General features: G+C 39.3%; 1 protein-coding gene across 1 annotated transcript in view; it reads left to right on the forward strand.

Moving 5' to 3' along the window:
- ADGRV1 (adhesion G protein-coupled receptor V1) overlaps positions 1-14,943 on the forward strand; it is a 277,279-nt gene that overhangs the window by 199,027 nt on the left and 63,309 nt on the right. The gene's annotated exons all lie outside the window — the stretch shown is intronic.

The following is a 14,943-nucleotide window of genomic DNA, read 5'->3' on the forward strand; positions in this document are numbered from 1 at the left end:
TGTTTGGTTTCTTTGCCAGCATTTGCAGAGAAACTAGACCTAACGTACTGCGAGATCATGCGAGATCAGTAGCACAAGATCTCATGCTACTGATCTCGTGTCATCTTGCACTTTAGGCATCTATTCTCTGTGAATTGAGGCCTGGACATTTGCAAACAGAGGGAAGGCTTCGGTCCTTCAGGCCTTCCCTCTGTTTGCCGTTTCCTTGCCAAAGCCTGCAGGGAGATTCCGTTCATGTAGGCTTCGGCAGCTCTTTGCAAGAAGCCTTTGTTGGCACCAGTAGAGTTTAGGAGGAGCGGGCACGTCCCTCCGAAGCCCTGTTCCTACCGGCAAAGGCTTTTTGCAAAGGACTGCTGAAGCCTACAGGGACGCAATCCTCAAGCGCTTTGCCAATGAGAAAGCAGCCCTGTAAGGCCGTGTGCACAACCTTCCGGACCTCCTTTCTCACCGGAGATCAGCTTGATGAGGCCTCCAGCAGTGAGAAAGCAGCCCCATAAGGCCGTGTGCAGCCTTCGGCAGCTGCTGTCTCGTCAGAGATTGCTTGATGAGGCCTCGTCAAGCCCTTTGCTGATGAGAAAGGAGGGAGCAGGCTGGAGAGGACTTCATTAAGTCACCTGGCGAGGCAGGATGGGGGGGGAAGCAACTGTGGGGACCTCAGGGGGGAGAATGAGGTATCTGTGGGTTGTGGGAGCCCTCATGTGGTCTGAAGTAGGTGGCCTGTTCCCTCACTGAGTCCCCCCCCGGGGCCTTCCCCACCCCAAGCTACCTCATGTGCATTTACCTACGCATTAAATTAGCAAATGGAAGGGCAAAAGCAGGGAGTGATCTCGTTCAAGGTATGAGATTCACTCCCATGAATTCTCGAGTTAAGTTGGAATGGGCAGGCTCCATTACATTTGTAACTCAAGGACTACGTGTACTATCCAAACTGTCTAAAAAATGAGTCTGCATTCAGTCCATGAAAAAAGTACACTGGGTAGGAATAAACTAGTTATTAATAATGAAACTAATTTGGTATCTTCTTAGAATCTCCAAACTTTCAAACCCAAAGCCCCTCAGTCTGACTGCAATGGAGTCTCAGCCTGTTTCTGCCTATCAAAACCCAAATAGCCTCCAGAAAACCAGGAGCTTGCTTTAACAAAGCCTGCCACTTTTGTCCTTTTTCCTTCATCACAAAGATTTATATGCAAATTGGGCCCTTCTGAAGCTCTGAAAGTTTCAGTTCTTCACCAGTACTTGGATAATACTTTAATGATAGAGATAATACCTTTAATTATCTTATCCTGAAACTTTCGAACACTTTTATTAATTTTAGCATTAAATTGGTTTGTTAAATATGATTCACCTTGAACTCTTTTTAGAATTTCCAGCAAGGGCATTAATTTTTAGTAGCAGAGTATTTTATCTAGTTTTTTTTTTTATTAACCTTTTGTATTCTAGAAGTTAGCTTAAGTCCAAATTCAGAGTTCAACATGGAATATAGTCTGCATTCACTTTTGTCCTTTTGTACTTTATTCATTGTTTGCGGGAAAACAGGATTTGGAAAACTCCCAAGGCCACATCAATCTGTTTCCTACACATATATGTATAGGAAACTACACTGTATTCATGTAGGGAAAAAAACCATGCAGTCCCGGTACAATGACATAGTATTACACATAACTTTGTGTTCATTTTGCTGACTGGTTATAACACTGCAGTCAGGCATTTATCAGCTAGAATCAAATGTATTATTTCTCTACCACATCTTGATTGTTTATTTGATAAAGGTCAGACTTGTAGTTCACTATTTTACAGTAAGGGAAGTTTCCCAAACAAAAACACGAGTGAATCATTCTAATATATGCAACCTTTTATCAGGAGAACAGTATTTTTACACTGGAAAACATTTTTGGATGCATCCATTGGAATGTTAGAAAAATATATTGCTAGAGCAATAATTCTTTTTTACTTAGAAGTATATAACATTTTTTATCATTTTCTTAAATAAAATTGTTTTCACAAAGAAATAAGTTTAAATAGGATCTCAGTTGGATAATGTCTACAAGTGTAATATATCTAAAACTTGTGGTTCTTGATCCTGAATACTAAACAAACTTTGTTTTCATGATTGCAAAATAGGAGAAAAAAGTTTTTGTAATCAAATATCTAGAGTATTAGATACTAATATAGCAAGCTGCAAAATCTGTATGATACATAGTGATATGTATATTAATGCATAATACATATACAGATTTAAGATTTAGAAAATTATGACATACACAGATACAATTGTATTAAATCCAGTGCTATTAAGTTAAGGTAGAAAAGATTATTTTCAGACTTGAAACCAGCCAACTAAACAAACCACAAATCATCGTTTTGAATGTTTTCAAATTTTGGATTGATTGATTGTTGAGTTTTAGCTCTTGTGGCTTACAGGGATTTTTCAAATACTAATATGCTTTAGTTGGCTTGCTCGGGCTTTTCTGAATGCTGTTGTGCCTTGTTAATGTTGAATTTTCAAAGCTAAATGCTAATTCACAGAGCTTGATAGTATCCAGAAATGTTTTGTTTCTTTGTTTCTTTTGCTGTGGTGATGTTAATATTGCTGTAACCATCAGGAGAAACATTTTTGTTTTGTTTTGTTTTGTTTATAGTAAAATAAAATAAAGCAAACAAATCCAGCAAGGAGCAGTAGCGTATCTTCTTTTTGTTGGGTTTTAGCTTGTCAAGTAGAGGGGGAAAAGTCTGCTAAAATGCTTGCTTTTTCTTAAACTTATACAAATTGACAAACTGGTAGCTCATAATAATGACTACCTCCCACTAAGGGAGCATTTACAATAATTAAAATTAGAAAACAATGGTTATTGAATGTTTCATATAGGCCCACGAAAAACAACACACACATTCTGTTTATGTGGACACCTACTAATGAGCTGCAAAGAAATATTTCAATTGTCATAATACTGACAACAACAAAATAGGAATTATATGAAGATATCATATGTGTCCTTCAAAAGCACTAGGTAGTATGCATTTTTATATTACCTGCCCTTCTCCCAATTTTATATTATAGGAAATCTCTTTGGTAAGTTATTAGTAAGGAGGTAAATGGCATAATGAAACTGATTGTCCCAAGCCTAGCCAATGTTCTTGGCTTTCACTGGAGCTGTCATTTCCTTAAAACCACTAGATCAGGCTATGCAATTTCTCCTAAATGGCATAAAAATAAAACCCCTTTTTCATAGTTTTTGTGTATCAATATGGTACTTCCAACTTGCAAATAGCAATACAAACTACTCAGTTGGAATAAATAATAAATGTTATATTCCCCAGTTACATTAAGCATGTCTCTTTGTCCATATATGGTCAAATCATATTAAGAATACTATCCTGTAGTTCAACTCCATTAATTTTACTGTTGTTCCTTCACATGAATTGCACATAGGACTGTTCCATTAGCAGTCATTTAATAGGAGGTTTGTGGGTGGACAGATTTGGTATCAATGTTAGCTTTTTGCTTAAGGTTGCTCGCAGCTTGAGGTAAATAATTACTTTTGGAAGAAAAAAAGGTAAACCTCCACTTGGTGTGTTAAAATCCTAAAAGCTCCCCTCATGCTGACTAGTAAGCAACATAAAAAACAAGCCTCACACAATTCATCATAATGCCTCTAGCAGTTGAGCATCAAGTACACATAAACCATAAGAAAACTAGATCTTAAATATAGTTGCTTCATTGTTATTGTGACTGAAGATCTTACTGGTTTGTTATTAAGCTCCCATCTTGTACATCATTCTGTGTTTATTTGATCATTCAGGGACAAAGGAGTCTATTTTCAATTTACTTAAGAATTGATGCAATGCTGGATGGATTCTTATTGATTAAACAATAATGCTGCAAATCTAACATTAACCTCTGTTTAGAAAATTGTTTTTATGTGGTCAAAGTCAAATGATTCCTAAACTATTGATGTAGATAATTAATTTTATAAATCTGATATATGAATTGAACAAATATACTTTGAATGCTGATGTGAATAAATATGATTTCAATATGAGTATACTTAGAATCTGGTTGCAATCTGTAATGTAAGTGGTATGATGCAGGTGGAAGAAAGATTTGGTGAAGAAAAGAAAATGAAAGGGATCTGAGAAGTTTTTTTCAACCACATTAACCAGAATTACATTGTAGCCACCCAAAAGACAACAGCTATTTTGTGGTGCATTAACAGGACCATAGAATCAATTAGAGGTAATTGTTTCACTATGCTCAGGCCTCACCAAAATCCATTTAGAGTATTGTATCCAATGCTGGGCACCATAGCTCAAAAATGGCAGTGACAAATTGGAGTGATTTCAGAAGAAGGCAAACAAATTGGTGAAGGGCAAACTCTTATCAGGGTATTAAAGGATGTATGAAAGTTTAGTTACAGAACGCACAACTATGGGGCAATATAATTGTTTTCCAAATCCAGTTCTGATCAGAACTTTAAAAAATAAGCTTTAGGTAATCCTCCTGTCCCCCCATTTATAGATACAGTAAAAAATAAAAATAAAAATCCCAGATTGTTCACCAACTATGACAAAGTTGGGAGTATAGGACATTACAGAAGTCTTGGCACATCTGGAGGATTCCAGATATTAGGGTCTGATTTTATTAGTGGAAGCATTTGAATTCATGATAATTGATTACTTACTTGACAATTAATCATGTTTAAACCTTAAGTAGTTTAATTTCGCTAAATCAAAGATAGACAACTTGTGGAATAGGTCAGATGTAGTTTAAATTTAATCTAAATCTGCAGTGTTATAAAAAGTAGTACAAATTCCTGCCCATCATAAAGCTATTTAAGATATTTTTTAATTATTTTATAGATTTTTAAAAATATTTGTCAAATATCTGCTAGATTATAGGTGTATAATGTTTTATGAAGTAATGTTTTAGATTCATTGGATGAAGTAGAGTAATAATAATTTGATATTAATTCTTATCTTATATATAATTTGTATTATAATTTGTATCTAGTGGTTTAGGAAGGAGTGAGAATGTCTTTATTAGATTCCTTTTCAGCCAATATAAGGTAATTTAGTGATAGAAGAGAATATTTGTAGCTCAGGACTGAACTGTAAGGTCCTTGGAGCTCTCAGAGCTTGATGCACCGATGATGTTACCTAGTTTGGTAATGAAATGTCTGCAGGAAAACAGCTATGCTAAGAGAGCACCAAGGACCCTAAAGAGAATTTCCAGGCCACTAATGCCCACGACTTACAGTATAAATGCTACATATATACCAGGGGTGGGTTCTACTTACCTTTACTACTGGTTCACATCACGCCCGTGCACTCTTCTGCGCATGTGCAGAAGCTTCTGCGCATGCACAGATCTCCTATGATGACGTCCAGGTCAGTGGGTGGAACCTCCCACCGGTTTTACTACTGATTCTTGTGAACTGGTCCAAACCGGGGGCAACCCACCACTGATATATAGTCATAAGTAAATCCCTCAAAATTTGATGGATCTCTTCTACAGGTGTTCAAAGTAGAAAACTATGAATGTGAGACATTTGTCCTAAAAAAATGAAATGAAAATAATCTGTTTTCATTACCATAGTCTCTGTGACAGCCATCTCATTTAAAGGTGAATTATTAGAATGAAACATTTAAGATTGTAGTTATTGTGTGTAATCCAAACTACATTTACCAGTATATAAACTCTCCAGAGCTTAGTAAAATGATTTTTGTAGAGAAACATATAGAAGAGAACCTGCCTATTTTTGGTAGTTATTTCCTGATGCCTCAGTCTCTGAAAGTGGATGCAACATTTTTTAACCCAGTTAAATCAAAAGAATCCTACTAGCAATCCTATAAGTTTAGCTACAAGTTATTTTCATTCTGTTTCATACACCTAACCTAAAAGCAGAGTCCATTGAGTCCCTGTGATTCACTGTATTTTCCCTATTTGCTCTTTTGCCATAGAAATACCATTGTGCCTGGCACTACATTTTGCATGTTCCTTCTTGACTTCTTGAAATTTGAATCAAGTATCTTAAAGAAAGAAAGCATGTATTACATAGAATTACTTGACTATTTGGTTACTCTTTGTCAGCATTTTTAAAGGAGAACAGCAGATTTTAAATTCTAAGTTTGGCTTTGTGTTATTCATCTTAATTGTTGTTTACAGCCAAATTGTCGGTAAGTATGAGTATATAAACAATGTGTTCAGTCCTTCACATCTAACTGCAAAAACATTTTTATTGCCAACAAAGAACAGAAAGGACACACCATTCTAACACACTGTCTAAACAACTGTTCTTTTAAGAAACTGGAAAATGTCAAGAGTTATAGAAGACATATACATTGTCCGTGCTGCTGCTACTATTTTTAATTTATGAAAGAAGTATATAGGTCTGGGCAAAATACCATCATTTTTACAGTTTCTAACTCAAGAGTTCATGGCTTCCATGACAACCATGGACCTGACCCAAGTAGTTCAGCATCCAACTCATAGGGAGGGACATACACTTGACTTCCGGGGCAGTGGAGACATGATCTGGAATTAAGGGGTATAGATGCTTCTCCCTTGTCGTGGTCAGATCATTTCCTGCTGAGGTTGGACTTCAGGGCACCACTTCTCCATCGCAGGGAGGTGGAGCCGATTAAGTGGTTCTGCCCCAGACGCCTAATGGACCCTAAAGGGTTCCAGAAGGAGCTTGGGAAGATACCTGACTCCCTTGTCCCTTGTCCACAGTCCAGCCGAGACCCTGATGGCTGCCTGGAATAGGACGGCATCCGGGGCACTGGACCGGATTGTGCCTTTGCGACCTCTCCATGGCGGTGGATCCAGGAAAGCTTCCTGGTTTACCGAGGAGCTCCGGGAGATGAAGCGCCAGAAGAGACGTCTAGAGTGACACTGGAGGACCAGTAACTCCAAATCTGACAATCATAAGAGCCTATATTAGGACTTACTTAGTGGCGATACGGGCAGCAAAATATTTGCATTTTTCCGTACTTATTGCATCCGCTGATTCACGCCCAGCCACCCTATTTAAGGTGACACACTCCCTCCTTGATGTAGGGGAAGTGGAGGAGCCCTTGCAGGGTAGAGCTGAGGAGTTTGTGCAATTTCTGTTGGATAAAGTTGCTCAGATTCGGATGATGGGAGCAGGTCTTAGTCCTATTGAGTGGGATGAATTTGAGCCTGTGACTCCTGAGGAAGTGGACAAGGCTGCAGGGGTGATGAGTTCCTCCACTTGTTTGTTGGACCCATGCCCCTTCTGGCTGGTCTCAGCCAGCAGGGAGATGACATGAGGCTGGCTTCAGGCTTTAGTTAACACATCTTTGAGGGAGGGGTCCTTCCCGCAACCATTGAAGGAAGTGGGAAGAAGCCTTCCCTGGATCCAGCCTCCTCAAGAAGCCTTCCCTGGATCCAGCAGAATTAAAGAACTTTTGTCCAGTTTCCAACCTACCCTTTGTGGGAAAGGTTGTAGAGAAAGTGGTGGCACTTCAGCTCCTGCGGTCATTGGATGAAACAGATTATCTGGACCCTTTTCAGTCTGGCTTCAGGCCTGGCTACAGCACGGAAACTGCTTTGGTCACACTGATGGATGATCTCTGGTGAGCCCGAGATGGGGGTCACTTCTCCATCTTGGTGCTACTTGACCTCTCAGCGGCTTTCAATACCATTGACCATGGTATCCTTCTGGGACGACTAAGGGAGTTGGGAGTGGGAGGCACCGTGGTACAGTGGTTCTCCTCCTATCTCTCTGGTCGGTCACAGTCGGTGTTGGTAGGAGGACAGAGGTTGACCCCTAGGCCTCTCGTTTGCAGGGTGCCTCAGGGCTCGGTCCTCTCTTTCCTCCTATTTAACATCTGCATGAAGCCGCTGGGTGAGATCGTCTGACGATACGGGGTGAGATATCAAAAATATGCTGATGATACCCAGCTGTATATCTCTACCCCGCGTCAATTCAGTGATACAGTGGATGTGATGTGCCGGTGCCTGGAGGATGTGAGGGTCTGGATGGGAGTCAACAGGCTCAGACTTAACCCAGACAAGACCGAGTGGCTGTGGGTATTGCCACCTAAAGACTATGTTGATTGTCCATCCTTGATTCTGGGGGGGGGAGAAATTGTCCCCCTCAGAATGGGCTCGTAATTTGGGTGTCCTCCTTGACTCATAGCTAAGATTAGAGCAACATCTGACAGCTGTGGCTAGGGGGACCTTTGCACAAGTTCGCCTGGTGCACCAATTGCGACCCTATTTGGATCGGGAGGCTCTCCTCACAGTCACTCATGCCCTTGTCACCTCATGGTTAGATTATTGCAACATGCTCTACATGGGGCTATCCTTGAAAAGTGTTCGGAGACTACAGTTGGTCCAGAATGCAGCCATGTGAGCTATCGTGGGTGCACCTAGATACACCCACATTACACCAATTCTCCACGAGCTGCACTGGCTCCCTATTGGTCTCTGGCCACAATTCAAGGTGTTGGTTATTACCTTTAAAGCCCTACATGGCTCAGGGCCAGGTTATCTTCGAGACCGCCTTCTACCACATAGCTCCCAGCGACCGGTAAGATCCCACAGCGTTGGTCTCTTCCGGGTCCCATCAGTGGGCCCGCAGGGGAGGGCCTTCTCTGTGACTGCCCCAGCTCTCTGGAACCAGTTACCTCCTGAAGTCCGGACCACCCCCACCCTATTGGCCTTCCGAAAAGCAATGAAGACCTGGATTTTCTGGCAGGCCTGGGGCTGTTGATCTCGCTGTTGCGATCTTGTGAGATCCGGCCATGAATGGTGTGAATGGGTTTTAATGTTTTAATGTTTAAATATTTTTATAATGATTTTTTTTTTTTAAATGCATTGTAAGCCGCCCTGACTCTCCGGAGAAAGGTGGCATATAAATTGAACTAATAATAATAAATAATAATAATAGTAAAAATGATCAAACTCATTAGTGTTTTTTTTTTAGATAATTTTACTGCATTGTAAGATGTAACTTATACATTATATTATGGGTATAGGGATATTTGTACAGAATTAACTAGAGATTTTTAATACTATGATGATTTAGGTGAAACTTTTAACACTATGATGATTTAGGTGAATTAAACTTTTAAAGTTAAGGAAAAAGTTTATATCAAAATTAATGCTTTCTGAAATGTTAATGTTAATAAACATAAGGTTACTTCCATTGTATATCTAGAGCTAAGTCAAAACTGAAAAACAGCTGCAAGTGCGTTGAAAATTTTTATATAATAAAGATTTCTATTTTAATCTTAAAAATTATCAAACTCTTTTGTGACTATAGTACTTAAGTCTTGCAAGGTTATGTTGGTTTGCTAAGAAATATTCTTACAATTGCTATTTTTCTGCACCTATCCTTGCTAAATCATTGGGTTTTTTCCCCCTCTGGTTTTTCTTACCTTTTAGAATATATTGTAGGAAAGGTTATTTTGAAGATTAGTTTTCTGGGAGAAGCTTTATTTTCCTTATACCCATGAAAATAAATATACTTACACATCAAATCTTCCCAAATTGTTCAGTTCAAATGTTTCAAAATCATATGTTTGAAATTTTTTTCCTTTTTCCTTTTTTTTTCACAACTTGTTTGTAACATGTTCCAGTGGGCTAATATAGCCGAATTGAGAACACGGCCCTATTCTTGTTACTAGGTTATTTGTTCCAAACAAGCTACCAGCATGGTTGCCCATTTTTCCCAGGGGATTCCTTTCCGTCAGCTCGAAGCCTGACTAGACTCTCTTTCTTCCTGAGGAGATTTCCCACATCTTTCCATTGGTGCGAAGCCTAGCCACACTCTCTCTTTTTCCCTAAGAGATTTCCCAGACCTCTCCTGCGGGTCCGAAGTTTGGTCAGAGCCCTCTCTTTCACTACAGATTCTTATTCCAACAGTCACATTCCTTTCAAAATGTAGGCAAACCTCTATTAGGTATTTCCCACATTGCAGTCACACACACACACAAGGCAACAGTCACCTTCCCAAAAGAAAAAAAAATTCTACTCACCCAGCTCAGTTCCATAACCCCCCACAGTTCAAGCCTCTTTGTTAGGCGTTCAGGGCAGGCAGAATCGGAGCCTGCCAGCAAATGACCAGATCAAAGTCACTGGATAAATTTTTCTAGGAGCGCTCTTGACTTCGGTACTGGTCCAAGCTGGTTTCTTCCGTCTGCCTTTAATGAAGGCCACCAAGCCTCAAAGCGGCTCAGTTTGTGGGAAGCTGAATGCAGCCATCTTGAAGAAAGTATGCCTTCAAGCCCCACGTTGGGCGCAAGAAATGTAAGATCCCAAAATATACTCGAGTCACCAGAATGCCAAAGAGAGAGACTCAAGACGAGGCTTGCAAAAAAACCAGATTTTATTTATGGCCAAAAACAAAATACTGGGTGGGACTATATCCAGAACATACAGATACAATCATGTGAGGAGATAGACACACCTTGAGGAAGGTATGGCGTCCTTTTATACCCTCAGAGACGTCAGCTTAGTACCCAATTCTGGCCTCCTAATTTAGGTTTGTGTATTCCTTGTTGCCCTGCAAGGGAATAGAAACTTCCCAATTAGTCTTATCTCGTCCTTGAGCATTCCTTTGTTTTCTCAATTGGCAAGTTGGCCCCCTGGTTCTGCAAGGAACGAGCTTATACAGATCAAAGGTATAAATTAGGGCTGAGGTGTAAATTATCCCTTGGTTGATGTCTGCAGTTCCAACTGAGATACTACCATGCTCTTAGATGGCACAAGAAAAACAGGAAGAAGATTGATATGGGTTCAGGTCAAATGGCAGAGACAAATACCAGATGCATTACATTTTTAAAAAAAACAATGTGAAAGATATTTTAATGGTTTGCAGATCATTTGCGCTGAGAGAATCTTGTTCGACTCTGGTAGTATAATTAGTATTTCCCCATGTTTGATAGTGTTACAGATATCGTCCCAGGATGGAAACCATTTTGAGTAAAGCCACTTTTGCAATTGACTGACGGTGAATTTTTCAATGACAATGGTAGTCAAGTGGTGCTCCAGTTGTTTTGGAATTACACCCAAGCCCTCTACTACTATTGGTACTATCTTGCTTGCTTCTGCCACAGTCATTCTCTTTCTATTTGTAGGTATTTGTATTTTATTATCTTCTCCAGTTTTTTCTCTTCTAATCTGCTATTTCCAACTATTGCCACATCCATTATCCAGACTTTTATCAACCGGTATTATATTTGTTATATGTTTTTGGTAAGAAACAGCAAGGATTAAAACGAGGTTTGGTCAAAATACATTTTAATAATGTATTTTTTATTATTAAAGAGTGACACAAATTAGTGATACTGCTGCTATATTTGAAGCCATTGTTAATGGAAACAGAAGCATTAAGGAGGCTCTATTTTAATAAGCCAAATTCATGAAGTACAGTAGAAATTCATTTGCTCCATGTTCCAAAACCAACATTAATCATAGTATGGTTTGCACATGCTGGTATTTCTGTCTTTTTAGTAAAATTTTGTTTTAACTCTAAATAATAAAAATGAAATGAAAGCAATGAAGAGAGATCTGCAGTGTTTGAAAGTGTCTAATTCACCAGTATTGGCTCCTTAACTAATTTAGTTGTTCGCTTATTTTAATTTCCTACTATCTCCAAAGACTGCAGAACATTTTACAGTGACAAGTACAAAATACAAGATGGGAAATAAAAGAATACCTCATTGTCTCTATTCAAGAAACCCATCTAGTGCAAGCTGAGAATGTCTCAGTACAGTAGCTGTCTCTACTGGGAATTTAGGGATCTGCTGCCAATCAGAAGAGATATTTGAGATCCAATATGGACCATATTTCTATCATTGTATAAATCAGATCTGTGTATTTGGTAGAAATTCAGACTGGCAAGAAGGCTCTATAATGAATTTTATTACAAAGAAAGTAGATGGAGTAGCTTTTACTCTATTTTACATAACTAGACAAATTTACTTTAATGCCTAGAGGAAAGGAATAATTTATAGCAGGAGAGAATCCTCCAGATTAACAGAATTGAATTACTATTTTAGATAGGAGCAAGATTTCAATTTTAAATTTCCAGATTTGGGTTATTTCAAGGCCTCAAAATGCTTCTTAAGATTTAGGATTTCAATTTTTCTTCCATTTATATTTTTAATTCAACCTAAAAAGGAGGGAAAATACTTTTTCCATAGTAATATTGTTGGAAGTAAAATCCAGTCCGGTTCCAAGCTGGGAGAAAGACACTGGAAATAAAATGGAGGCAGGGTGCAGGAAAGGAAGTTCTCTTTATTTTGAAGCCAAAAACTTGTGACAGCGGCATGTTGGGGTGGCTGACAAAATGGGATTGAGAGTAGGTGGGCTTTTATACATTCTTTGGAGCTTTGTGATTGAGATGCCTGTTCCTGTGCAAGAATATGTCCTTCAATATTTTAATGGCTGTTGCCAGATTCTTATGGGATCATGTAGAGGTCATGGCTGGCTCGACAGGCAAAAGGGGAAGTGCAAATCCTAGGTGTTTGTCGGAGCTAATCTTGTCAACTTTGGCTCCTTGCCTGTTATGTTGCTTATTTGGAGTATCTTTGCTTATGAATGGATTGGCCCCATTAAATCTCCATTCCTAAAGACCAGCCTTTTCAAGCTTCTGCTTGAGGCTGTTTTCTTATGGAAGGAAGACTGGGGCTGCTTTCTGCCTTTGTTAAGATTTTTCTCCTTTAGGGGAAATATTTTATCCTGTCTCTTTTTAACATTAAGCATAAAACATATCTTAATCTGGGGAGGGAGGGCTTCCTACAGTATGAATTTTGAAATGTTTTTGCATTAAATATGTCTCTGATCATACTTCGAAGCATTTTGCTATTGGATACAAAAGTGAACAAGCATAGCATTTCTGTTCCCATCTCTGAACCTTTGATGGGAACTACACCAAGGATGTTGCAGCTGAGTCCTTTGTCCTCTTTAACCACAAACATGACTGTTAGCTATCACAGTCATTAGAAGGCAACCTGTTAGAAAATCTGATGTTAAAACAGACAGTGGATACAGATAACCTTGTCAAAGGAGGGGGTTATTAATCTATTACATATGAAAGAAAGCAGAATGTAAGCGGGTTGGAACATTTTTTCTATGCATTGAGCTTGTTCTTCAGACACAGTACAGGCAATCCTTGACTTACAATTGTTTGCTTAGCGAGTGTTTGAAGTTCCAACTGAAACACAAAAAGAGACAACCTGGATCCAAAATTCTGATGGTTGCCTCCCCCGTCCTGTCCCAGTCATGTCACCGCACTTTGAATGTTTGCCAACACAGCTGCATTTATGACCATTTGCAGCGTCCCACAGTCACCTGTGACTGATTTACCACAATTTTGATGAAAATCAGAAGTTATTCCTTTTTTTGGGGGGCGGGGCGGGGCAAACTATAGGTTCACTTAATGACTGCAGCATTCACTTAACAACTTGGTATTTATTTTACAACCAGCATGTTTTCTTAATGACCAATGCAAAAAATGATGAAAAATTGAATCAGTCACATGGTAGACTCATTTTACAACTATTATGACTTACAATTGCAATGGACAGGCTCCATTATGGTCATAATTTGAGGACTATGTGTAATGCATGGCTAAATTCTTTATTTCAATAAATACTATCTATTTGTATTTCAATTGTCTTTTCCCAAGTGATAATTTCTTGCCTGTAAAATGAAGCCCGACAATAAAGATGGCCCCAAGTAGACTTTTCCAAACTCTTGCTTTGCAGTAATAAATTCTGCTAAGCTATATTGGGTTCCCTTCTTTTCATTAAGTGAGATGCAGCTTACACTTTTCATTAGTCCAGGCTGTAGGTTATGCTACTAGATAGAGTTCCCCTAGTTTCTTAGTCTGTAAATCAATCCTTTCTTCCTTTCCCTTCCCTTCCCTTCCCTTCTTCAGGATAGCCTTATTTCTTCAAAACACAGGTGTGAAATAAGTAAAGCAGGGTGATGGTGGACAGAATCAAAGTGCAGTGCTTCTTGTTCCTCTTCCTGGAATATCTTTTACCAAGGAGCCCCAAAGTAAAGCACACAGCCTAGGCAATTCATGTGTGCCATAAGTGGGAATGTGCTACTGCAGTTTTGTGATGCTCTATCCTGTCTGCCTTTGGGGGCTTTTCATCATCCCTTCCTTTATGGTGAATGAGGAAGCTGCCATTGCTGTTTCAACCTCTCCCAGACAGCCAGAATGTTGACAGTGGTTTCAGTTGATACAAGTAGAAAGATAACCAGAGCCCCCAGAAAACAATACTCAACAGCCCACTAGTAATTCCTTCAGATGCCTTTCTTTCCCATCTTCTAGTGATTCCTATTTGCAGGGCATGGAGGAGATGGACCTGGGAAGAAGAAGGGGAGTGGGGTTTGCTCCTTGCCTGCCTTCATTTTCATGGTCCTGGCTCAACTGCTTGCCACCTCCCACAAAGACCTCAAACCCTCTTGGAGAGAAAGCTTGAAAACAAGGCTTAGCATGGGTGAACATGCACCAGATGTTTGGAGATGGGGGCTGGAGATGGCATGAACAGATTAAGCAGATCTGAAGCCTTGTCAGACCTTGGTACTTCTCTTCCTGGACAAATGCTTATGTGTGCAAGCCTAAAAAAAAAATCTGCAGATGGGCTGGCAGCCCCACAGAGGGTCGCAGCCTACAGCTTAAAAAACCCTGATTTAAGTTTCTATTGAGTAACACATTGCTTTTTGAAATGTTTCACTTAATAGATCCTGCCTATTACATAGATCCTTGGTTGGTAGCTTTATTTTAACAGAGTATAAATCTTGAGAGTTACTGAACATGGATAATCTAGCAGTCATGTATTTGCATAAATCATTCAGGCCAAAGTGCAGTAAAATATTTTGTTCAAGAAAAAAGTGCATATTCAAAATAGTATGGTGGAGAGCTTGACTAATACATACATGTTATGAATTGTGAGTCT

The sequence above is a fragment of the Pantherophis guttatus genome, chromosome 2 (genome assembly GCF_059756535.1).
Source record: "Pantherophis guttatus breed Tessera chromosome 2, ASM5975653v1, whole genome shotgun sequence".
In the NCBI taxonomy this organism is placed as follows: domain Eukaryota; kingdom Metazoa; phylum Chordata; class Lepidosauria; order Squamata; family Colubridae; genus Pantherophis; species Pantherophis guttatus.